This window comes from Lygodium microphyllum, chromosome 26, assembly GCF_053477565.2.
Source record: "Lygodium microphyllum isolate KBCC chromosome 26, Lygodium_microphyllum_v1.1.10, whole genome shotgun sequence".
NCBI lineage: Eukaryota > Viridiplantae > Streptophyta > Polypodiopsida > Schizaeales > Lygodiaceae > Lygodium > Lygodium microphyllum.
Window position 1 is genome coordinate 111047738 of NC_141160.1, and position 24420 is coordinate 111072157.

Here is a 24420-nt window from a genome sequence, read left to right on the forward strand (position 1 = left end):
AGGTAGCTATTTTTAGGAGCTTCTACTAGTTGTGAGGTAGCTAGGGAAGCTTGCCAAATAAAAGAAAAAGAAGAACCAATTAATATATATAGAAGCCTTAAAAAATACAGAGATGTGTAAAAAAAGGGGTTCTAACCCCTGGAAAAAGAAAAGAAAAGTAAGAAAATACTAAGAGCAAATGATCATTGCCTTGCAAAGACTTGGTAGATTCCTGGGGATGAGTTAGCAGGCGGTTCTTAGGTGAGGCCGATGCCCTATTCTCCTTGGGTCACAATATGCTCAGCTCCCTCCTTTTTACACCCCCAAGTATCAAGTCTTAAAGTATAAAAAAGCGATAAATGAAAAATAACTAAAAATAAAAGGCCAAGCTATAGGAGTCCTCACCTAGGAGGAGTTCTTGGTTCAATTGTCCTAGGTTTGGTAGGTAGGTGAGACCGCCACTTAGGATGACTCCTTTGATAGTTTTTTTTAGTCAATCTCTATTAGAGTAATTGATTAGCAACTAGCCCTAGATCTCTGTCCAACTATACTTGGCCTATCTCTTGTAGATATTCATGCCTTGATTTTGTTAGGGGGTAGGGTGAGAGCTGTGCTTGTGTTTTATTGTGTATTTTCGATGTAGCAACTTGATCCTCTTTATAGTTTTTGTACATGCAGATTAGTTCATGGATTTGACAAGGTAAGTCACCTATTGCGTGGTCGCCAATGAGAGTGGATTTTGCAACAAAACATATACCAAATTTTGTCAATTTGAAGCAAAAATGAAAGCTCAATGAAAGCGATCGGGCACAGACTTAACAATTTTAAGCGATCATAGAAGGTGGAATTTAAAATCACTTTGAAAGACGGATCTCGCAGTAGTCTCAAAGTTTTAATAAATTTTCCAGGTACCAAAATGAAGTGCAGCAAGTTCCAAGCATTGTGGGACTCTAAGAGGTTAGGCAAAAATTTTTAGACTTGAAATTGAACACTGAAAGTCAAAGTTGTCAAGGGCCAGGCGACACGAGGGGTCCAAAAGCAATGTAAACAAGACTTTAATAAGGAAAGGTTGTGCCTTTTGGGGCCAAGGGCCCCCCCAAAATTTTTGCATGAGGGGGGCACTAGGGGGGTTGTTCTTTTTCGCGATGAAAAAAAAAGGGGCGCATTTTGATAGGGCGACATGATTTGATGGGGAGGGGAAGCTATGGAAGTCAAAAGCAAGGCTATGATTCGATTACTCAAGCTCGATCGTCGATTTTTTCACTCTATTTTTCCAATCTTGGATCCAGAGATGGTGGCTTGATCATCTAGATTGAATATCTATATTTCTCTCTCCTCCTCTCTCTCCTCTTGAGGGTTGTTCATGCGGGTATTCTTTGGAGAAGATTGGAAGATCGGTTGTCCGGGGCTTGAACAACCAGATTGATATAAGATCATGCCGATGGTGAGGAGTGATGACCAATGTTGTTCGAAGATCAATGGAGGGTTTGGTCAATGTCCAAATAATCAATTCTTGAGACACAAAACCCAAAAAATGGTTTTAAGCCTCTTTTTAATAGAAATTTAGATTCTTTTTGACAAATCTTGGTGTAAATCTTGTTCATATGCGACAAAAATTGTTCAAAGCTTAGTTGTGATGTGTTTGAGGGTTGAGAATCAAAAAATGCAAGACTCGTGTCCGTGCGTGTGAGTTATTAATTTTTGAAACCTTGAAATGCGAGTTTTAAGGGAAAAAATCATGTCTTTCTTAGTTTTGGGTGACCAAATCATGTTTATATGGGACAACATTAAATGTCTTGATGGATTAGAGTGCGTATTAATTTCTTGACTCAAAAAAAAAAAAGTGTGTGTGTGTGTGTGTGTATAATTTTATATTAAAAATTTCCTAAAAATATGGTTTTAGATAAAAAAAATAGGAAAAAATAGTTTTCACGTCTAAAAATTTATTAAAAATTAGAATTATATTTGCACATGTATAACAAAAGCAAAGCATAAGGTTTAGCCTTATTTTACCCTCATTTTTATGTCAAAATGCATGTTTATCACTTTCTACATAAAATACCCTTTTAACTTACCCATGGAATGCAAAATATTAAATAGTAGCGAAAGGGGATTGTGGGACTTATGTATCATTTGAATTATATTTTTTTGCACATTCTAGCATATAGAATTCATTTGATTTAAGTCTTAAAAGGGTAGTAGCATGGGTTATTTTGGGTGTTGTCTTAGCAAACGAAGCAATACATTAGAGTGAAATCATGAAAGGGTTGTTTGTGCACATTCACACTGATTGATTTATAAGTTTACTTGTTTGAGCACATATGTTGTTCACCTTGCATCCGCCTTTTTATACATGGTGTCAAGAGAATTCTCTCCTAGATGAATAACACTTAATCTCGATATTGACCCATGTTGAGTGTGAGGTTCCCTAAGCTATAGGTCTAGCATTAACATTTCCTTTGGGGATTGATGTGGTAAGAATCATATTATCTCTTGGAACGTTTTATCAAAAGAGAGGACTATGTTGTATATGTGTTTTATATTGAGATGGTGCATCTTAGGGCTAATCCATGGGGTGTAGGAGAGTCGTACTGGGGCCATCATGATAAGCTAGGGGGTTGCTCGCTTTGTTTGTGTTACAAGGTGCTAGTTCACTGATATGTTTGGGTACTCATTTTTCTTGGAGTTGGGAAGGGCATTGAGAGCGGAATTTAGGTGACGGGAAGTGCTTAAAAATAGCTAAAAATTATGAATATCAAGGGAAAAATATTCAATGTCAAAGGCGGCGGCTCGATCTAGGACGATTTTAAGCGCCAAAGTGCTTTAAAGGCGCCCGAGCGACACTTGTTGTTTTTTCATAATTTTTCAGAAAGTCGTGCGGGTTGACACGAGCTACTGGCCAATGCGGGATGCTAAGCCGAACGCCCAGGATTTTTTAGAGCTCGATTCCGAGATCGGACGGGGGAATAGCCACAAAGTGGGCAAGATTTGAAAAGGTGGACCAAAGTTTGGCCAAATGGGCAAGTGACCTTTGGGAGCCCAAACTTAAAATGCCACATGAAAGATTAGAACAAATCGTGGAGAGAGAAAGGAGGAGAACATCACGCCATACTGCGCCCGAAAAATGCGCCTCATGCATGATGATGCCATCTCCAGCCTCAACACAACCCCTGTCAATCATCATTGCCCCTCATTCCCCTCTGAATCCTGACTCTATCGCCGCCCTTCGCTCACGCAATGATGCCCTCTTTGAAGATATCTAATTTCAGTCTTTCTCTCTCCTCCCTCTCTCTCTTCTAAAGGCAAGTTCATGTGGGGAGAAGAAGGAAGAAGAAAGAATGATGGAAGCTTGTCCGGCATGGATCGGATTGCTCCACGGGCTGGAAATTGTGATTGGTGATTGTGCTGGACATGAAGTGCTGCTGATTTCCAAATTTGCAGCCATGGACATGAAACCCGAAACACGCAAATAAGCGGTAATTTAAAATTTTCAAAGGAAATTTGAGATTCTATAGCTTTTGATTGATGAAATGTTGTTCATGTGGGCTAAAAATTGTTTATGTTGTTGTTTTCCATGAGTTCTTGCTGGTCATAATCAGAAAATCAGAAAAAATATGCATCTTGTGGTTCAAAATAATATGCTAAAACACGTAAAACATGAAAAATCAAGGGAAAATGATGGTTTTTTGGCATAAAAATGGGAAAGTAAATAGGAACATCAACTAAACTTTCATTTTTCTGCAAGAAGGAATTAAGGGCCACAGCCCATAACCTGTTCTTAATTTTCAGTAATTAAATCATGTAGAAAAATAAGGGAAAATACAAGAAAAGGGTGAAAAACCCTAAAAAATAGGGGAAAAATACATTTTGGTTTCCGAAAAATAAGGATAAATAAGAGCAATGTTTGTGAATGTTTGTGGGGATTGAAGCATGAGGATTTGCCTCAGTTCAACCCCACCTTCTTGTTCTTGTGTGTCTTTTTCCGGTTTTTTCACATAAAATGATGTCAAAATACCTTATAAACCTATCCAACGATGCAATATTTAAACGGGGAAGGGAAGAGGAGTTGAAATATGTCTAAATGCCGTGTGAGATGATGGGAAAGTTGCTGATTTCTATGCATAGCATTTAGGACGAATGATAATTAAAATTAAGAGCTTAGTAGCACGAGGATCACCTCGGTGCTAGGCTCATGCAACGAAGCACGAACGGTAGTTGGAAACCATTAAAAGAATGTTTTTACACTTGTGCACAATACTGTTTGCTAAATGTTTGAGCACTAGGCATCCACCAAATGCATAGAGCATGAAAAGAATTTAAAAGTATCAGTGATCAGCTCCTGGACATGCATTGCAATTGGTTTATGAGGACATGACCTACGTTGAGAGGCAGTGAGGTACGCATGCTGTAGGTAGACGCGGGTCCCACAGGGGAAATCAAGTAAGGACAATGGTACATTCCTGGACACGCTTATTTGGTACCTTGAGCGACTTTTGTGCGATGTGTCTATTTGTTGAGCGACGCACTGAGGGGCCAATCCCCAAGGTGTAGGAGAGTCGCAGAGGGTTGACGGCATTCAGCCGTAGGAGGAACCCCATGTGTATGTGATTCGAGCCTTTTGGCTATGTGAAAGGGACTCCCTTTGAGGAGTAATATTGGGTTAGGATCAGTTGGACTACAACGTATTACAAACGCAATGTTTAGGAAGGCAGAGATTTTGATAGACGCTCCTGGCCGCGAGGCCGAGGGGTTGTCTTGTGCGTAGTGACGAGGCCCGACTAGTGCATGAGCCAGTGCCGGCCCGTTTTTAGGTCCATCAGTGGTGCGTCTACCGGGAGCCGCTTAAAAGTGGCGGTTCTCGAATCCTGGTTGTTTAGGGACCAACTAGCAGTTTATGCCAAAGGATACTGAGATTGATCCGTTATTTATTGATAAGCATCATCTAGCAGAAATCCAAAAGCAAGAAAGAGACGAAAGAGCTAGGCGACGTGCTGAAATTTTTAGGAGATATTCTCCTAAGCGTAGCGGCACTGAACCCTTACGAGGGAGTGGATCTAGTGGTCTTAGTACCACAAGCAGTAAGTTAGGAGAAGGCGGAAGCTCTAGTGCTCCCCTTCCTTCTATAAGCCAGTCCACGTCAAGTACGGGAGGTGTAACCCCACCGTCCCCTATTCCTAGTGCAAATCCAATCCTTGTCATGGCGCAGCCTATTGCAATTCCAGCAGGAACGACGGATTTGCCGGCTCTAGGTTACCCGCTACCCATTTTTAATGGGCTAGTTGAGGAAGATGCGGAACTCCACATTAGGGAGTTTCAAAAGCTGATGTTTAACTGTCGCATCCAAGAAGAAGGACATTTAATGATGTTCTTCAATATGACTCTCAAAGGAAGAGCCGCTATATGGTATCATGGTTTAGAAGCCGGAACCATATTGAACATTGATGCATTTTATGGAGCTTTTCGAAGGGAGTTTGCCCCTAAAAGGGGTGGGCAATATTGGTTGCGTGTACTCAACATGACCCGCCAAGAACCACACGAGGATATTCGTGCTTATGCGAAGAAGATAAAAGAGGTTTTCCGTAAGTTGGACACCTCTATTCCTATCCCCGCAGCTGCCCAATTGCAATATTTCCTTCATGGTTTGGACTTTAATATCCAATTGCAGTTGAGTAGTGTCCCCTTGGGGGATATAGATACTGCCATTACATGAGCACAAGAGGTGGAATCTCGACTACAAGCAGCCTATGCTTCTCGAGGCAATTCGAACATGGGTTTAGTATTAGGAAATAATGTGGCAATGGCCAATGGCAGTAGTGGTCAAGGGATAGCGATGGCTAACCCTAATGGGAGAGGAAACATGATGCAGAATGTGCCTTTATTACCAGCTCCCCCTAGCATGTCGATGCCTACGGCCAGTCAAATGGCTCCAAATGGTGGAGGCCAGGCGGTCAATTCTAACACCATGCCTGTGGCTCAACAACCAGTGCCTAATCGAATTGTTAGGCCGATGGAACGACATGGTAATGACCAAGGCTATGAGTCGAGTTCTTCCAATGTTCTTGGCGAGGTTAAGGACATGATGAAGCATTATACCGACATGATTACGGAGCAGTATCGGCAAATAGCCGTTGATGTCAACTTCCTTAAAAAACAACAAAATTTGATAGGAAGTAGATACCCAGATGAGGGTGCACCTTCGAGGTTTAGTTGCAAATGGTGTGGTGGGCAACACTATCCAAGAAATTGCCCAAATGTTAAGTGCGACATTTGTGGAAAATCCGGCCATTTAGCAGCTACTTGCTGGAGTAAGATCAGTTCCCTCCAGCGAGGTAGTCGGCAACCAGGGCCTGTTAATCATCGTGCCCAAGGAAATGATTCCCAGCGAGAGGACGGGCCTAAACAAATACTTCAACGACCAAAGACTACAGTGGAGGAGCTACCAAGTGGTAGTGGGGTTAGTTTGATTGAGGCTGTACGCGTTAACGATGCTGAAACCTCTAATTTGCGAGCTATACTTACAAGAGGTCAAAAGGGTAGAGAAGCCGACAAGGATAAGTCTGTCGATGGAAACCCTAAACAAGGTGACAAAGGGACGCAAGTTTTGGATCCTGCCCTGGAAGGGGGACCTTTGAAGCCCGTAGAGAGTAAAGCTGATAAGGAACCACCAAAGAAGAAGGTGAAAGTTAAAAAGGAGGCATTAAAGCCGGTTCAGCGACCTAAAGAGCGGATGGTTTGGCGTGAAAAGCGAGCTCTATCAAACTATCATGAATTCGATTTGGCGAGCTCTCTTCGCGAAGTCAAGCCGGATGTGAATCTTTTACAGCTTATTAAGCTTTCCCCAGGAGTACGCAAGGAATTCAGAAAGATCCTACGTACTGGGTATATCGTAGAACCTTTGGGTATTGCGCGAGTTGGTGATGACTGGTTCGAGCATGTTGAGAAGCATTGCCCAAGGGTTGCAGCCTATGTCGATGGGATATTAGTAGATTATGCCATTGTCGACACGGGATCATCTGTTAATATTATGAGTTCTGAACTGATGGAAAGGTTGGGTCTTGCAATCTAGAAAGATACCTCCACAATTCTCAGAATGGCAGACGATAGTTTGAGACAGCCGGAAGGCTGCATTACTAAGGTCCATGTCACTGTTGCAAATGTAGAATGCCTGTTGGACTTTAGGGTGATTCGTTTTGCAGGCCGTCCAAGTTACCAAGTATTACTCGGATGACCTTGGATCTTGCAAGCGGACTGCCAAGTAGATATACCCGCCGGTCGACTAATATTCGACAGAGGTGCCCAGCGTGTGGTGGTTGATGCTTATCCTGAGTCCCCGTAGAGTGAGAGAGCTCCTCTATCTTCTACAGAATTGGAGACACTAGAGGATTTATCTGCCAGTGAGATATCATCGAGTGATGAGTCCAAAGAGGGATCCACCACGGAAGACATCTATCAAATCACTTTGAATGAGCCGATAGAGGGCCAAGATCGTATAAGAGATGCAGATGTTATCGAGCTAGACCTTGGTATGCCTGATGATTCGCGGCCAATCAAATTAGGTTCTATGCTCAGCTCAGCAGAAAGGGAGGACTATGTGGCCTTGATCCAAGAATTCCGTGATATCTTTGCCTGGAGTTATGATGAGTTGAGAGGCATCCCTCCTAGTCTTGCTGTTCATACAATTCCGTTGAAAGAGGGCAGTTGTCCTGTACGGCAGAAAGTAAGGCGTATGCCTTTTGAACTGAGGGACGGCCTGTTTGAATAGTTATAGAAGCTCCGAAAAGTGGGTTTGATTTTTCCTGTGCAACACACGGAATGGTGTTCACCAGTTGTGATTAGAAAGAAGAAGAATAATCAAATCCGTTTATGTGTAGACTTTAGAGAGCTGAATAAGCAGACAGTTAAGGACTACTACCCGTTGCCATTTATTGACCAGATTTTAGATCAATTAGCGGGTAGGGAGATATATTCGTTTATGGATTGCTTTGCAGGATACAACCAAATGGCAATTGCAGAAGAGGATAAGTTGAAAACAACTTTTATCACTGTATTTGGTACTTTTGCGTACCATGTGATGGCCTTTGCTTGTGCATGATAAGAAGACTAGCACTACCCCTTAAGGAGAGACCACATGATAGGTTTTCCAATTGCAGGTATTGAAGACTCCAACGACGGTGTTGTTTGCTCTTCATCAACACTCAACTCTGAATTTCTATCCTTATCACCTTGTAAGCCTGCCAAGAATCATCATGTATAGAATCCCTAAACAAACCGCCACTTGTACTCCATTAGTGCAATCTCCTCAAAGAACAGCCCTACCACCAACTCCCATTGCCCTACCACCTACCACTTAACAAACCAATGTGCCCTCAACGACCTTCCTCCCCACCACTACCAACACTCCATCATGGCAACCACAGACATCCTTGCCACCCACGTCTTTGGTGCATGCTAACGCCTGCTACCTACGATGGTGAGTGCCATGGGACTGTCACTCGTCTAGTAGGGGGGTAATGTTAACCCTCAAACAAACAAAGGTGGAAAATCCAGAAAAGCTAAAGCAGAAGACAAAGACAAAGGCCAAGGCAAAGAGAAATGGAAGACAAAGACGCACGAGGAGAAGAGTCCTAAATAAGGGAGAAAGGCGCACAAGGAAAAGCGCAAGTCAAAACTTTTGTAAAAGAGCGCAAGCGCATCATGGTTTAATTCAGGGAGCACTGGGCTCTCACCCATACAATTTGTAAATGTAGATGGGCGGTGGAAAGGAAGCTAGGAAGATAGAAGGACAATGGGAAAAAGGGCCGGCCATGTAAAAAAGGGGAAAAGGGGATGACCGCCCAAAAGGGATTTAGGGTTTTGTATATAAAGTTGAAAAGTGAATGAGAAGCTCATTCTTATGTGTTGCCAAAAGTAGCTCTCCTCTTTTTCTTCTTCTTCTTATTCTTGCTTGCTTGAGCTTGTGCTTGAGAGAGGGAGTGTGAGAGTGTGAGGGAGTGAGTGTGAGAGGGTGAGGGAGTGGGGAGGAGAAGCTCTCCATCTTCTCCTCTCTTCTTCTCTTCTCTTCTCCTCTCTTGTCTTGCTCGCGGCAATGGAGCTTGGAGCGTGGAGCTTGGGGATGGAGCTTGCTTGAAGCTTGCACTTGGATTGTGGAGCTACCGGAGTGCGCGAGAGAGGAGGTAACTCGAACGGCATGGAGGTGAGCTCACTACACCCATAGGTATGGATGGCGCGTCGGTTATGTGAGAGGTAGCCATTAGTGCTCGGCTTGGAACGCTTGAAGCAATAAGCGGTCCGTGGGTCTTGGCGGTTGAGTGAAAGCTCCCACATTTTGACCCTCAAACGAACAAAGGTGGAAAATCCAAAAAAGCTAAAGCAGAAGACAAAGACAAAGGCCAAGGCAAAGAGAAACGGAAGACAAAGACACACAAGGAGAAGAGTCCTAAATAAGGGAGAAAGGCGCACAAGGAAAAGCGCAAGTCAAAACTTTTGTAAAAGAGCGCAAGTGCATCATGGTTTAATTCAAGGAGCGCCGGGCTCTCACCCGTACAATTTGTAAATGTAGACGGGCGGTGGAAAGGAAGCTAGGAAGATAGAAGGACAATGGGAAAAAGGACTGGCCATGTAAAAAAGGGAAAAAGGGGATGACCACCCAAAAGGGATTTAGGGTTTTGTATATAAAGTTGAAAAGTGAATGAGAAGCTCATTCTTGTGTGTGGCTAAAAGTAGCTCTCCTTTTCTTCTTCTTCTTCTTGTTCTTGCTTGCTTGAGCTTGTGCTTGAGAGAGGGAGTGTGAGAGTGTGAGGGAGTGAGTGTGAGAGGGTGAGGGACCGGGGAGGAGAAGCTCTCCATCTTCTCCTCTCTTCTTCTCTTCTCTTCTCCTCTCTTGTCTTGCTCGCGGCAATGGAGCTTGGAGCGTGGAGCTTGGGGATGGAGCTTGCTTGAAGCTTGCACTTGGATCGTGGAGCTACCGGAGTGCGCGAGAGAGGAGGTAACTCGAACGGAATGGAGGTGAGCTCACTACACCCGTAGGTATGGATGGCACATCAGTTATGTGAGAGGTAGCCATTAGTGCTCGGCTTGGAATGCTTGAAGCAATAAGCGGTCCGTGGGTCTTCGCGGTTGAGCGAAAGCTCCCACATGCAATTAGAGTATGACTCATTACAAAAAAACATACATGGGATTTGGTTCCTTTGCCCAATGGGAAAGGTGTATTACTATGGAAGTGAGTGTACAAGTTGAAGAGTAACCCTAAATGCCCTAAGCTAGTATATAAGGCCACATTGATTGGGAAGGTTTTCAAGCAAGATCATGGTGTTGACTTTGATGAGATCATTTTCTTGTAGTCAAGATGACTATACTATGCTTAGTATTGCCCTTGGTTGCTCAATCAGATATGGATCTCTATCAAATGGATGCACGATGGCTTTCTTACACGAGGACTTGCATGATGAGATTTATATGCAATAGCCTAAGAGGTTTCAAGAAAAGGGCATGGAACACCTAGTGTGCAAGTTGAGAAAGAGCCTTTATAGTCCAAGCAGACATCTACAAAATGATATCATAATTTTGATACATTTATGCAGTCACAATCTTACTCTCATAGTGATATGTATCCACCCCTCTATAAAAAGAAGGCTTATCATGGTAGCATTATTATCTTGGTACTTTATATGGATGATATGTTGATTGTTGCTGAGAGAGCTCATGATGAGTTGGATGCTTTGAAAACCCAAGTCAAAAAGAGCTTTGAGATGAAGGACATGAGACATGTTCTACATATTCTTGGGATGCACATCACCTTATCATGCCACTACGTGGGCACAGTGTGAAAAACTCTGGAGTGCATCATCATCCGACTTTCTTATTAATGTAGAGAGTCAATGTGATCTGCGTCATTAGTGCTAGTGTCCGTGGCATGGATGGTCCAAAAATACTAGACTTTTTTTAGCCTATTTTAGATATGTTGGATATTATTTATTATAAATATCCAAAAAAGCTAGAAAAAAATCTAGATTAGGATGGCATGCAAAAATCAAGTTGCTTTTTCAACCAGTTATGGGATTAAAAAAAAAAAGAAAGACGGGCAAAATCACACGCATCATGATCGCAGTTGACAGCTAAAAATCAACACTTTGAATTGAAAGGAGTAAACCGGGAAATTCCAGACTAGATGTCTTGGGATTTTACCCCCCTTTCGGAGCCAAAGGGACCATTAGATTTGGGTTCCGAGAAACAGAGAGAAAGTTGTTATTTTGATGCACATTTTTGGTTTACAAGGGAGCTCCAGGAGATCTAATGCCTGAAAATTGCTTCTGAGTAGTGCTAGACAAAGGATATCAAGTTTTGTCAATACATATTGATTCAATTCATTGGGCTTTGTCTTTATTGTGTTTACCTCTTGTTTATTCTTTTTCTTCTCTTCCATCTCCTATCTCTATTTCCTTCTATCTTTGATCCTCGGTGGATATGATCCTTCGACAAAAACCCCTCCGACATTGGTGAACTCGACGTGAAAGGTCACTAGAAGAAGGAAAGACAAGATGGGAGAACCTTCAAACACAATCTCCAGTGATGTTTTATAATAGTAGTTGGTGCAAAATATGAATATGCTTATGCAGGTACAAGAACAACAACAGGTGATGTAGGCTTTTGCTCAAACAGAAAGTATTGTGATGAATGCTCTGCAAGCAGTTGAGCATGAGATGAAGTTATTCAATGGCAGGAATATATCTGCATATGTACATACCTATGCTCAAAAGATGAAATTCTTTAGGGTGGCTAAACTTGCATGGAGCCCGTATTTTGTACGTGTTACTGTACATGAACTGAAAGCGTGAATTACTGAATTATACATGCAGGATGCTTATCAAGTAGCTTTCAAGAAGACACTCAGGGAAGAAATTTACATTGAAGATACTAGTTTGATTACGCGCAGGACTTTTCAAGAGTGGGTTTTACAACCCAATAAGGGTTTTGTGACTACAGAATTGTTAAGAGAATTTGAAAGTTGATTTGAGCAATTGGATCTTGTAGAACAGTCAGGTGGAATTCAGCTTGGTAGAGGTGCTTGGCATCGCCAAGCGAGAATTTCATGATGAGATCATTGACATAATTAAGAGGAAGTGTTAGTTTCTTGGTGATTTCTTCTTGTAGCAATATGCATGGTGGAGTAAGGCAGATGCAACAATATGGGGAAGAGACTCTAGGATTTATTCCTCAAAGTTATTACAAAAGAAATCCTTGGGCCAGGGCTACCACTAAAATGGTAGTGAAAATAGGGGAACGTGCAACTCCTTGTGTTGCTTTAATTGACCATAGGTATGAGATAAATGTCATTGAGTATGGATTGTATGAAAATGGTACATGGCTTGTGGACAACTCATTAGGGTTGGCATATGAGGGATGCAAATAATTCTTGGGGAGAGCTCTATGCTGCATGTCCTAATGTAAAAGTGACGATGTGTGATGTACAAGAAGAGCAACACTTCTTTGTGCAAGATAATTCCTCTCATATGCAGTGATTTTGGGACAACTCTATATTACACAAGTGTGTATGGAAACAAAGGTGCTTGATAATGGTTCTGCTTATGCAAGAGTCAGAAGCAAGGATGGGAGGAAAGCAATCCAATTTCTTACTGTTTGTGTTAATCATCCTAGAAATCAGGATACGCTTTGAGAGTCTTCTTTTCCTCCAAATGCAAGGGAATTCAAAGACTTGCATTTTCATTAAGCACTACTATAATGCGGGGCTACAATAGTGTTGCTCAGAGGATGTACTCGCCTCTTGATGGAATGAAGCATGTATTTACTATTGGTTATTCTCAGTTTACAACAAACAGTTCATGTTGGTTTAAGCCTATGGAAGCTATGTGGAAGGTTAAACCCATATCTATGAAACTGGCTACTAAGGAATTGAGAGCATTGGGACTATTAGCTGAAAATGAAGGCATTTTAGGTATCTTTTATGGGCTAAGTATTAATGACACTATGTCCAAAATTTAAACAACTATACATGCAGAAAATGAGGCTAAAAACAAAGTATTGTCAGTATGTTCTTTGGACATGTATGATGTTATAGCATTGTTTGCTCAACAGAAAGAATTACAGTGGCTTGAAGCACTTGTGGAGACAAAGTATAAGACAATTGACAAAAAGTTGAAACCAATTGCTTTGCCACTTCCACCAGAAAGTGAGGGTTTGTATGAAAAAGTGTTAAGGCAGCCAAGCTTATGGGATCCCAAAGATATAGGTCATCAATTTACATCTGAAACATTACAAGAATTGAAAGTTGGTGTAGAAGGGTTTCTTTTCCTTGTTGAAAGAGACTGTTTTATGTGGATGTTGGCTAGGCATGGCCAACTAAAATAGGTTGTGTGGATCCAAATATTGTCTCTCCTATGGTAATATTTATTGTGCCACATGTACCATGGAACTTGAGGCCTATTCCAGTGCCTAAAGCTTACTTTCCAAAGCTAATGGATTTGCTAAATGAAAAGATTCGCATAAAGATCTTGGAGCCCTCTTCAGCGCCATACTCAAATAGTTGGTTTACTGTGCCCAAAAAGAAAGGGGGTTTGAGATTTATTCAAGACATGCAATCGGTCAATAAAGTGACCATAAGAAATGTGGGTGCAGGTCCTATGGTTGATGAATTTGCAGAGACTTTTGCAGGTAGAGTGATCTATTCTTTGGGTGATCTTTACTCGGGGTATGATCAGTTTCATCTTGTAGTTGAAAACAAGGATATCACAACCATGAAGACTCCCTTGGGGTTAGTTCTTGGGATGTGTACTCTCCCGCAGGGTGCAACAAAATCAGTGTGGGACACATGACAAATGCTATGAATAGGGTCCTCAAGGATTTTATACCACAATTGACAATGCCCTTCTTGGATGATGTTCCAATCAAAGGGTGCACAATGGATGAAAAGAATGAAGAGATGGATGCTCATGGATGCAGACAGTTTGTTGCAGACTATATTGTGGATTGTGAGAGGATTTTGACGTATCTAAAAGAGGTGCATTTAACTCTTTCTAGACAAAAGTTTGTCTTTGGAGTTGAAGAGGTTTTGATTGTTGGGCCTCTGTGTGGGCCCTATGGGCAAAGACCATCACCAACAAAAATAGATGGGATTGATAGAATTCAAGGTGTATGCACGAATGTATTAGAGGTGTGTAGATTCTTGGTTGCATGTGTGTTCTATTTGATATGGATTCCTCTCTTTGCATATGTAGCTGATTCTCTATATCAGCTTTTGAGGGAAGGTCAGAGATTTCATTGGGAAAGGAAGCATTAAAAAAAAATGAAGAAATTGAAGTAGCTCTTAAAATCTACTCCTACATTGAGAAAGGCTGACTATTCACATGGAAAGCCTATCATTATTATTGTTGGTACAAGCCCAATCGGAATTGGATGGGCAATTAGGCAAGATGATGAGGAAGGGAAAAAGTTATGCAATTCACTTTAGTGCTAAAGTATTGACTGAATGACAGAGAAGGTATCCACAGGTAAAAAGAGAATTATGGAGAATTGTGACAGCCCTTAAATGTGATGAGGAGTATTTTATGGGTGCTCTTGTAGTCATTGAGACTGATTGTTTACTGGTGTTGGGTATGATTACTAGTTGTGCTACCTCAGACATTGCTATGCTTTGGTGGATTGCATGCATCAAATCATTGAACCTTGAATTTCAGCATATGTCAGGAAGAGATAACCCAGTGGCAGACATGTTATCTCCAGCACGCTATGAGAATGAAGATGGGATGATGGATGAGGAGGAAGAAGATGACTTTCTTGCAGCTGAAAATGATGTTGTAAGAGTGAATTTAGCAATGCAAGGTGTTGCTACAGCATTAACAGAAGCTTGGACAACAAAGAGAAGACACTTTAGATATTTTGCATCTTGTATAGAAGTGTTTCTAGAAGAGAAATATGCAAGAGAGTGCTTGAGAATTGGTCAATACCTTAGTACATTAACAAAGAGAGATGAATGGTCAGGTAAGAAGTTTAAGAAGATCAAGAGGAAAGCCTATGGGTTTTTCTTAAAAGATGGATACTTATGGAAACATTCTAGAAACAGGGTATGCCATTGTGATTTTTGGGTGATAGAGCTTCAGAAGTAAATGTTATGCAAGAGTTTCACGAAAGCTTGTGGGTTGGACATAGAGGTGTGTGGGGTACTTTTGCAAAGATCAAAGAAAGATATTGGTGGCAAGGTATGTATAACGATGTTTCTCACTTTTTGGAAACATGTATGACATGTCAATTGTATTCACCTATGAGACATCAGGATGGATTGCAGCCCACATATCCATTGTCTCTTCATTTTAAGTGGTTGGTGGATTTAGTCACGATGTCTACAGATCTTTGGAAAATGAGGTATCTTGTACTTGCCTGTGAAGACTTGACTAATCAAGTGGAAGGGAGATCTCCATGTACTAAGACAACAAATTCCATGTGTACTTTTCTCTTAGAAAAGATCTTTTGTCGGTATGGCTGTGTAAAAAAAATTACTACAGATAGGGGTGAACTAGATGGAGATGAAGCTCATGATTTCTTTGCACGATTGGGGATAAAGCTTACTTTAACTTCAATTTATAACCCTAAAGGAAATGGCAAAAGTGAAAGAGGTCATCCACCTATTGTGAAGGCATTGGCAAAAGCATGTGGAGAGAAGGTAAAAGAGTGGTCATGATTGCTCCCTTATGCCTTGTGGGCTGACAGAACAACTCATAGTGCTATTACAAGATATATGCCTGCAAAATTAATGTATGGTTAAAAACCTATCATGTCGATAAAAGAGATGACAATCACATGGAGTGTGCTATCTTGGGAGGAGGAGTTGAATCAGGAGGAGTTGTTGCTCTTACGCTGTCAAGCATTTTTTTGGAATCTGAAAACCCCTAGTAAAATTGTAGTTACGTTTGATTTCTGCTAGCTTAGTTGTTTGCGTGACAGTTTGTTTTGTTATTTTATAGTTGGATTTCTTGTGTTTGTTTAAGCCTAGGATTTGCTTCTGTCATTTTGTTTGAATTGTTGAGTGTGAAACTTGATAGCCTTGGTCGAGCTTGGTATTTTTTTGAACAGGATGAAGTAGGAGTTTGTTATTAGCTACCGAACATTGAGGAACAAGGTATGTTTTCTTGTCGAGACTTTTGCACACCACAGGGGATAATGGGTTCACGAGCACTTCACGTTGCACTTGTTGATGCACTGCACTCGAGGGTCATCTCCTGTTCTTATCAAATACTTCCATGCCATGGGTTGGGATTATGCATGCTTTGCACCATAATTGAGCACTAGCACGGCATGAGGTCCGCTGCAGCTATATGCAGTAAATTTTAGATACACGCGCACATGAGAGAGCACCTATCATTGAGCATGCACATTTTTTGCACGCACGATATTTGGGAATTTCATCACCAAGTTAGGAACCTCTGGTTGAGTGAGTAAGGAGGTTGGGTGAGTTAGAGGGTCGTGAAGGACACCATCAATTGTGAGATGGGTTGTTCATATCTGGTCAACATCTTGAGGACCATAATTTTCTAGAGTGATTGCGAGATTTTGGATGGGTGGAGCGGACATTGATATTTTATTTATGAGAGTTGAGAGGTGAGAATAAGGAATTTTAAATTAATAAAAAATTTTGTTTGCATTTTGCATGATGCACGATCACATCTAGATAGGCTAAGCACAATTCTTCAAATGCATACATTATTTTGTATGTAGCATGGATTGATTGATTGCATATCATAGATCTGACATTGCATAATTTTTCTAATCATATTTTGGTTTTTCACAGAGTTCTCTTTCATAGCATATTCCTGCTAGGGCACACTACATAAAAAACAGGTTTATATCCAGAGAATATTCATTTTGAAGACTCAAGGATCAAAGGAAAAAGGTCGTACATTTTACATTGTCAGCGAGTATTTCTTGAAAAAAAAGAAGACATGTGGTGAAAGTGTGTGCAATTACAAGAACAATAGGCCAAGGAAGGGAATAAGTCGTCCAAGATAAAAGATGGAGAAAAATGATGTGATTTACGAATATCAGTATTTTTACACATTTTTGATGGATTTTTATAATATTGCTCATGTTGGCTTGTCGACCAGATGCGTTCCGATCGTTTTGGGTACCTGAATAACTATATTTGGAGTTCAAATGACGAAGTTATGATCCAAACAAGTTGCAAACAGACATAGGGCAAAAAAAACGAAAATAGTGAAAAGCAGTAGAAAAGCAAAAGCCAAAAGCTGAAAGCAAAAAGCCTAATGTGTGAGTGTGGATAGAAAACTATATAAGGAGATGAGAATGGAGAGTTAAGGGCCTTCCCCCTTGATTAAAATTGTATTTTGTGAGAGAGGAGAGTGGAGGGTCGCATGCTAGAGTGAGCTCTTGTCATGCCAATTTGGAAGTTGGAGCTTTTGGGTGTCAAAGCGCCGAGAATCGGCTCAAGGTTGTTAATGTACGAGAATATATCTCACTTGGTTTGTTTTCAAATTGTTGGTATTTTCGTTGTGTTGTGGTTGTGTGATGCTCTATCCACATTCGAGTTTTTAGTTGTTTTGAGCTTTAAGAGGCATTGTGTTTTGTTTTGTTTTCATGTGTGGCTTGTGGTGTATTGCCAAATATTTGAATTTGTATCCGATAAAGTCAAGTACCCTAACTGGCACTCCTTAACATCTCGTTATCGGGTTGTGAGTGAGGCTTGCTCTCGATCACCGCTCGCGTAACATCTCTTTTTTGGTGCCCCAGGTGAGGAGTGCCGAAATTGACATTGTTGTGATTTTGAATGTGAGTTTGTTTTGATTTCTTGTGATTATTGAAAATGGTTGATAATTTTCCTGAGTTCCATGGTAATCATACTGAAGATCCCAAAAGATTTTTAGAAAAAATAGAGCTGTGTTGTTTGATAGAGAGAGTGACTAATCTTGAGGATAAACTCCACATTTTTAGATATCAATTGCAGGGAGAAGCACGAAATTGGTTGCTTGACTTTCAGAGAAGCTTAAAATTTAGGAGACAAAATTTGGACTATGAGACCATTAAAAATGCTTTTCTATCTAGGTTTAAAAAAAGAGAAAGTCAAAGTGAGATTTGGGCAAAAATAGAAACTTGTGTTCAAAAAGATGATCAGTGTGTTGAGGATTTTGCTAGGGAGTTTGAAAGATTGTGGAATCGATAGAGTTTAACATTGTTAGAAGGTGATATAGCCCCAGTTATGTTAAAGATAATGTATTTTATAAATGGATTAAAATTAGAAGATTGGAGAGTGAAATTAGAGGTAAAAAACCCTAAGACTTTTGAGGAAGCGGTGAAGATAGCTCAATATCAAGAGAGGATGACCAAAAGAAAAAAAGAGTTAGGGTTTGATGAACCAAGGGAAAGGTTGAGTTTAAGGCGGGTTGAGAGAATAGTTTTTGAGGAGAAAAGAGTTAGTTATGCCTATCCTGAGAGAGGTATACTATATTCTCTGTTTAGGAGACATGAGTTGACTTGTGAGAAATCAATTGAAGTATGTGAGGAGAAACTCCCTAGGGATAAAATTCCCAAATATCGTGCATGCAAAAAATGTGCATGCTCAATGACATGTGCTCTCTCATGTGCGCGTGCATCTAAAATTTACTGCATATAGCTGTAGCGAACCTCATGCCGTGCTAGTGCTCAATGATGGTGCAAAGCGTGCATAATCCCAACCCATGGCATGGAAGTATTTGATAAGAACAGGAGACGACCCCCAAGTGCAGTGCATCAACAAGTGCAACGTGAAGTGCTCGTGAACCCATTATCCCCTGTGATGTGCAAAAGTCTCAATAAGAAAACATACCTTGTTCCTCAATGTTCAGTAGCTAATAGCAAACTCCTACTTCATCCTGTTCAAAAAAATACCAAGCTCGATCAAGGCTATCAAGTTCCACACTCAACAATTCAAACAAAATGACAGAAGCAAATCCTAGGCTTAAACAAACACAAGAAATCCAACTATAAAGTAACAAAACAAACTGTCACGCAAACAACTAAGCTAGCAGAAATCAAACCTAACTACAATTTTACTAGGGGTTTCCAGATTCCAGAAAAACGCTTGACATATTTAGCCCTTCCCCTAGTCTGCAAACATTCATGTGCAGCAGTTGTTTTCATAAAACGATGCAACATTTATGAGCCAATCAAAAATCAAATCCAATTATCTATCCACAATCTTCTCAACAAACACAAATGGCACATTTCTCTCAAACAACTCCTTTACATGTAGACAAAACTCATCCATGAAATTCTCATCAAAATCCTTGAGACAATCCTCTCCATCGAAGGAAAATACATCATCCTCTAAATTCTTCAAATCTCAACCATAATCCAACATCTTCAAACCCCTCAAATTGCAACCACACTAAAAAATGTTCATATCCCACCCATCCTCCCTAGGAAAAACCATGTTACTTCTAGAGTCTCTAAATAAAGTTTTGACCCTTTCTTTGTTGCCAATCTCAAATTCATCCACTGATTCATCTACAACTTCTCTTAAACATACTATGCAAGGATCTCCCAACTCAATATCCAAATCAAACCCAACATCAAAGTCAACTCTAGACTCATAACACCACAAGAACCAACAACATCCACAAATGGGGTCACTTCATCATCAACAATACAAGACTCCATCGAGTCTTTCACACACAAAGAGTGGTAAACACCTTCCATAGTATCCTCACAAGAAACCTCACAAGAAACTAAAGAAACTTTCACCTCTACATCATCACAAATAACATCTTCACAATACAACAATTTTGGGTCTAAAACCTCAACCAAACACTCCTTAACTACCAAATCCCCAACTACCTCCTCACAAATACCTTTCAACTCTATTTTCTTGATTTTAAACTGCTCTTCCCTCAAATTCTCAATCCTTTTTAAAGCCTTACTCAAATTCTCTCTCACATCCTTATCAATGCCACTCTCAAGATCCTTAAAACCCCAATCAGAATCATCACAAACTTCAGGAGAACTCAAGGAAACCACAAGACAATCAGATGAAGTTTTCTCTTTGACATTGTTGCCTAAATCAACCAAACAATCATCATCACAACTATCAAGAAGTAAGAGATTAGGTCTACTCAAAATAACATCATCAACACCAAAAACAAAAGCCTCTCCAGGGCTACTCAAAACATCACTAACCAACTCACAAGACTCAATTGAGTCAACAACACCAACACCAATATCACAACAAGAGTCAGAACCTAAAACCTCAATACTCTCTTGATTAACAAACTCATAACCAATCTCAACAAACTCATCAGGCAAAAAATTCAAACCCTTAATTTCATCTTGAAAACTTACAGTTTCTAAGGCCTCCCCCTCATGGTCTTCTAACAAACTCAAAAATTCATCCTCTATTCTCTCTTCATCTTTCAAGCAATCAGATCCATCTATACTATCACCAAGGCAAACAAACTCACTCTCTAAATTGTCTTTACTCTCTTCAACATTGCCATGACTATAAAAAATTTCATCACACCTTCCCTCATTAGAAATATCAAAACTTTCTTGACTCTCATCCTCTCCCAAGGAACATGAGAACTCTTGGTCCTTAAAACAATCTGGCCTCTCATTTTCTTCTTTACAACTCAGATCCATCTTTGGCTCATCTCTATAGTCCTCAAGCTCCAAAGTATCATCAGTCGATCCCTCTTCTTTAGTTAAATCACTAATCACAGGACTAGAAGTATCCGTGGTCAATGGGTATGAATCACACTCCTAGACTCTTCACTCCAATCAGTCAAACAAGTATTTTTCTCCTCAATATAAACCCACTTACATCCAATAGCTTTCTTTCCCTTCGGCAATGATACTAGATCCCAAGTCTTATTGGCCTCTAATGCAGCCATCTCCTCATCCATTGCTGCATCCCAATGAGCAAGACCAACAGCCTCCTCAAAACATGTGGGCTCAACATCCTCAACTAGTTTCACCATATAAGCATAATGGTGAGCTGCATAACCTTCAAAACCAAATCTTTTAACAGGGTATCTCACCCTGCTAGACCTGCGTACCACTGGATCACTCAATGGAGTCTTTGCATTAACGCGTGCTCTCTGCACACCTGGAGTCCTCACTGACGGAATGCCAAGCTCATCATCCAAGCTCTCTGAGCCACTGGAGTCTCCATCAAGAACTGCATCAATGCTTTCTGACACCTTATTCTTTCCTTTGTCTTTACCTGTAGTGCTACTAGATGCACCCGAAGATGTAGAGGTACTCCTTAGTCTCCAAGACCAAGGACTACCAGATGATGTCTCTGGTCCACTAAGAGTTCGTGATTCTTGCTTTTCAGCCTGCACATGAGTGTCATGATCATCATCATCATCCAATGCATCACCACTAGATGCATACCAACTGCTCATTTCATCAAAGATGACATCCCTGCTCACTCTGAACTTACATGTGACAGGGTTGTAACAGCGATACCCTTTCTACTCTAAAAAGTATCCAATAAAGACACACTTTTCAGCCTTTGGATCCAGTTTCTTCCGCAACTCATCTGGCACATGAACATGCGCAATGTAGCCAAATACTTTCAAGTGTGAAACATCAGGCTTCTTACCTGTAAAACATTCTTCGGGGGTCATACCATGAACTGCAGCTGTGGGAGTTCTGTTCATAATATAAACAGCAGTATGAACAGCCTCAAACCAAAAATGCTTAGGCATATTCTTTTCAGCCGTCAAGGCACGTACAACTTCTGTAATATGCCTGTTTTTCCTTTCTGCAACCCCATTTTGCTGTGGGGTATATCTGCATGTGAACTGTCTCTTTATCCCATGAGACCTCAGAAAATCACTGAACTCATTGGAGAGGTACTCTCCTCCTCCATCTGACCTCAAGCACTTTACTTTTAAGCCTGTTTCTCTTTCAACTACAGCCTTGAAAGTTCTAAAGTGCTCAAAAGCTTCACTCTTTTCCTTCATAAAATATACCCACAACTTTCTAGAACAATCATCAATGAAGGTGACAAAGTATGAACTGCCTCCAAGAGATACATTTTGTGTAGGCCCCCAAATGTTTGTATGCACAACATCAAGGATATTTCTGCTTACATCTCTGTCATGTGAAAAGGGTTGTCTTGCCTGCTTACCAAACTGACATGCTTCACATACCTTCTGAAATTTTGCAACTTTAAAAGTAGGCAAACCTGTAACCAACCCTTTGGATTGCATTAATTTCAGCCTTTGTACATTTGCATGTCCAATGCGATTGTGCCAAATTTCAATGTCTGCAACAATACCTTTTCCTTTGGCATACATAGCAGCATTCATAGTAGGAATTCCAGCATCTAGAGTGAACATACGTCCAACTCTACTTCCCTTTGCTACCAACCTGCACTTGTCATTGAAGTCTTCTACAAAGCAGCCCTTTGCATTAAATCTGACTTGCAGCCCTTGCTCTACCATTTGACCGACTGACACCAAGTTCTTTGTAATAGATGGCACATGCAGTACATCTGAAAGACTCTTTGTCTTACCATCATGCAAGGACAAGGGAACTTTTCCAATGTGTGAAATTGGGTGGCATGAGTCATCACCCGTCTTCACATAACCTGCATTCTGCAAATCCTGCATCTCTCCAAACCATTCTGCATGGCTGGTCATATGATTGGATGCACCTGAATCAACATACCAAACATCTTCATGTGTTCCCTTTCCTGTAACAGCATTCAGCATATGCTGCATAACGAACAAACGTTCATTTTTGTCTTCATTCTGTCATGAAGACGATGCATAGTTTCCTTGCTGCAACTTACCACTGCGGATATCATCTTTCTTAGCATAACATTGGGCTGCAATATGACCTGTTTTGCCACAGTAGTGGCACACAATACCAGAGTTGTTAGAGCCTCTGTTGTGCCATCCACCTCTTCCTCTAAAGCTCCCCCTGCCTCTAAAGTTACCACGACCTCCTGAAACTTGCATATCGCCAAATTGCTGATTCAATCTGTTTTGCTGGTTGTCACTACCACGTCCTGTACCACGGCCTCTTGAAGAGAACCTACCACGTCCTCTTCCAGAACTAGAGTAGAAAGCTTGGACCTGTTCACCACTTCTTTCAGATGTCTCACTGTGCATGTTGATCTCTTCAGTGATCATAAGGGAGACCAATTCTTCGAAATCTGGAAATGGCTTTTTGACATATACGGAAGTTACAAAAGACTTCCAAGCCTTTTCATTATTAAGTCCACCGAAGGTAGACGACACCAAATCATCATCATTGGGCATTGCATCAATCGCTGCCAATGCATCTGCAATGCTTCTTACTTTCAGTGCATACTCATTGATAGACATCTTCCCTTTCTTCAATGTATTCAACTCTTGCTTGAGTTGAATCTTTCGTGCCTTTGTATTTACAGAAAATATACTTTCAAGTATGGTCCAAGTTGCATATGCATTCTCTGCATTTCTAATGTGTCCCAGCATATTATTGTCAATTACTACAGACAACCAATACATGACCTTCTTGTCTTTTGCATTCCATTCCTTTCGTGCCTTTGTCTCTTCTGCAGTTGGAGGATCACTCACCTCCGGCTCCTTTTCTTCACCTGAAACGAACTCGTAGAGGTCTTTTCCAATAAGGAAGTTCGTGACACGAAACTTCCATGATGGGTAGTTGTTCTTGTCGAGCTTCTCAATGATGGGGCTTCCACTATTCTCTGCCATTATTACAAAACTAATACCAAACAGCAAGCAAATCTTTTGCAACCCTTGACCTGTAGTGCACAGCAGTACACCAGATAGCCTTTTTCACTGTCTGCTCAACAATACATGCAATCTGCAACCAGTTTGTAGATAAACCTTGTGTTTACTCACTGGTAGACACCTTTGAACTTACAGATCTGAAATCTGTAACCTGCGCACCCACGTTCGGTCAATACAGTCGAAGTCACAGTGTACCCCGAAACTGCTGTCCGCAACCTTGCAGCTCTAAAACGGGCCCTGAAATGGCCTCAAATGCCCAAAATAACTGCGAATAAGCCCTAAAGGTCTTACCTACAGAATATACAGCACTCTTCCCGAACACCAAATCTCACTGCAATCTGAGATTTTTGCTCTGCCCTGCTTCCGGTGCCTCCACAAGCACTATCCAAGAGAAGGAGTGGACGAATGGGAGAGATTCCTACCCGTAGCTTGCTTGCTTGAACCTTGCTTCTTCTCCTTCACTTCAACCTTCGAAATCAGCCTCTCTCAATGGCGCGGCTCTGATACCATGTCAAGAATTGCGTGGTGGAGGGGGTTGCTCAAGATGCTGCGCCGAACACATACAGAATGCACAAAGAGAAGCTCACTCAAGAGACAAGAAGAGAGATGGAGGCCAAAACGTTTTCTTGCTGATTTCTTCTTCTTCTTCCACACTCTTTACAATGTACACAAAGTATAGATAAGATACAACATA